The sequence below is a fragment of the Corvus brachyrhynchos genome, unplaced genomic scaffold (genome assembly GCF_000691975.1).
Source record: "Corvus brachyrhynchos isolate BGI_N302 unplaced genomic scaffold, ASM69197v1 scaffold42, whole genome shotgun sequence".
Classification (NCBI taxonomy): domain Eukaryota; kingdom Metazoa; phylum Chordata; class Aves; order Passeriformes; family Corvidae; genus Corvus; species Corvus brachyrhynchos.
Genome location: NW_008237242.1, coordinates 1,410,461 through 1,413,755, shown reverse-complemented (window position 1 = coordinate 1,413,755; position 3,295 = coordinate 1,410,461).

The following is a 3,295-nucleotide window of genomic DNA, read 5'->3' as shown; positions in this document are numbered from 1 at the left end:
ACACAACATTGATAATAGTGTTTGTTATTGTTGAGCAGAACTTGCTCAGAGCCTTTTCTGCTTCTCAGACTGCCACACTGGCAGAGAAGTTGGGGGTGCTTGGGAGATTGGGAGGAGGCACAGCCAGGACAGGTGACCCAAACTGACAAAAGAGATATTCCAGACCATGTGACATCATGCTCAGTATATAAATTGGGGGGGAAAGGATAAGGGGGGCATGTTTGTCATGATGACATTTGTCTTCCCAACTAGCTATTACATGTGATGGGGCCCTGCTCTCTGGAGATGGCTGAACACCTGCCAACCCATGGGAAGTGGTGAATTAACTCCTTGTTTTGCTTTGTTGTGTGCACGGCTTTTGCTTTCCCTATTAAAGTCTCTTTATCCCAAGCCACGAGTTCTCTTGCTTTTACCCCTCCTATTCTCTCCCCCATCCCACTGATGGGGGCGTGAGTGAGTGGCTGCCTGGGGCTTGGCTGCTGGCTGAGGTTAAACCACAACAGCTGGCAAATCCAATATTAGGCTTATTTTTTTCATTATCGTATTTCCTTCAAATTTCTATTCATATTTTAAATGGGGTGGGGAGGGAGGGGGAGGATGAGAGAGAGAGAGGGGGAAGAGATCAAACTCCCAAATGTTTTAAGATTGCTCTTTAAGGGAAAAACAGAAAAATGTTTCCCCCAATTGAATAATCACAAGTAACTCTAAAACAGAGAACCTGAAGCACATGCGTTTGGCTAACAGCCTGACTGGGAAGAGATCAGCAGAATTGCTTTCTGAAAGTGAAAATTTCCAAACTGGAGAGAGTCTCTTTCTGCAACTTCTCTTGAAACTCTAGGATTTTAAAGATGCAAATAACTGCAATTACAGGCGGGAGAAAGAAAGCAGTTCTTTAAAGCTGATGGGAGACAAGAGTTTGCCCTCAGACAGCTGAATCTGCAAGGCTGCAAACACAAAGAAGCACTTTTAACTTGCAGTACATATGACATCAGCACCTGGTGCTCACAAAAAGAGATGCCTCTGTACTGTATTTACCAGGCTGATTTTCAGAGGAAGGTCATCCCAACCACCTTTGTACTCCTCAGTGGCTGTGAGACAGAAGGTGCTATGTTCTCAGCCTGGGTGTCACTCAAGCTGCTCGGTCAGGAGCAATCCTTTCGGCAAAAGCTCCACGTGCATTTTATTTTCTGCCTTGTCAAAGGAAACTCAGAAACACAAACTGCTATCTACTATCTCTGGTGTAGCTGAGAGTCATCCAACCAGCAAGGAAAAAATAATCTGCATTTTGAATAATCATTTTCCAGATTTGGAAAGCATTTGTCAGGGTGACATCTTGTTATTTCCTGCTTCTCTTTTTTCAGTGGAGTTTGCAGTATTCTTCTGTATCATCTGTTAATTTCATTAACACACTGTTTGATGATCTTGAAGGGGGTAACCTAAAATTATGTTACATAAAACCGGACACAAACTCCCTTTTCCTGCAGCATCCCACCACTCTCCTCCCACTCATCTCTGTGCCTTATTATTTATCATGACCTGTTTCCTCGCCTTCTGCAAGAGCTCACACTGTGTTCATATGATACACCATTTTCAGGTGAAAATTCCGGAGCCACTGGGCATTGGTTTCTTAGTCTGGAATCGCTTCTGTGTTTTCTTTGACTGCTACATTGTGCCTTTAAAGATTGAATTAAGTTGCTCTGAACCTTTGCAATAGCAACAGTTTTGCACCAGTTCTGTGATGTGCTAGTAAAATATGGGGACATGCCTATAGACTCTTCTTTGTTACAAATTACAGTGGTATCACTGTAACAAAGCAGATACTTAATATTCTCACAAAAATGTTAAATTTTTTCCACTATTAACTCAGTTCATTAATATATAAATATATAAATATACACACACACACACACACACACACACACTGAAATTAGTTTACGAATAGTCAAGGAGATCTTACTGGAAAATACCATAAAACCTTAGAGCTGTTGATGATAACCTTTCCTGCAAAGGCTAGTTTGAAGATGCTGACCTCTCTGTTTGGAATATACCTGATATTTGCCTCTGCTTAGTCAGGTAATTTTAAATGAAGAGTCAGCTGCAAACTATACATCAACGTCCTCACAGAGGGGACCCCTGGTTGATGTTCAAATTCATAGTGTTAGAAAATTTGAAATTTATTAGCTAAAACATATACTTCATAAGAATTACAAGCAGAGTCCAAGTCTTTTGCTTGCATAACCATTGCAAACTTAGGGTTCACTGTATTAGAGAGAAGCCAAGTGACAATGGAAGAGAAAAATACAGAAAAAGGATAATCACCAGCTGGCTAAGAATGGCTGCACTACCACTTGTGTAGTGTACACGGGATGGAGAAGTGTGCCTATACACAATGTCACAAAAAAATAAATGCTACAAATAAACAGATACAGCAGCAAGAGCAGCTCAGGCAAAGGTGCTGGCAAGTCAAGACAGGTCTGGATCCAGGTGAGTGCTGAGGCCTTTAACCTTAACACATACCTTGACCTGTTACTAGCAATGGCAACTCTGTATTAAAGGGCATCCCAAGCTGCAGAGAGTAAACCAAGTAACACAGGACACGGATGGACTGGAAATGCAGATTTCAGAGCCAGGTGCCCACTGCAGAAATCAAGGGGCTACAGCAAAAGACAATGTCCAGTCCAGGAACAATGGTGCCTCTGAGGATGTGAGAAACAGGGATACTAGGTAGTCAGCAGCATGCAAGGAATAGCAGCACAGAGTGCCTGGAGACAGACTTCCAGAGATCTCCAACATGCTCCACAATCCTCAGCATTTGAACACTATGGACACCTGCACACTAAGGGTCACCCGACACTGGGAAGCTCTTAGCTGCCATGTACACTCCTGTCTTCTTAAATCAGCTGCACTGCAGTCCTGTTGATCATGACAAGCATTAGCAATGGGCTAAAAGAAAGCCTAAAGATGATGATTTTCAGTAAAAGGTTTTGGAAAGTCCACCTGCAGGCAACACAATGACCACAAGAAAGGCAGCTGCAGGTCTCACTGCAGTATCACAGCTCTTGCCAGGTATGGATGCAGGAACTCAGTCCTATCACAGACCACAACACATGCACACCTATGGGTATGTGGCTGTTACATGAGATTACAGCATTTTTTTTTTTTAGGAAAATTAAACTTGAGGGTCAGAACACCTGAAAAAAAGCTGGGTATACATTCAGAATGCTAAGTATTGAAATGCTGAGCACAAGCAGGTCTTGAGGTCTTCCACATCTAACACTGATAATGTCAGCACGAT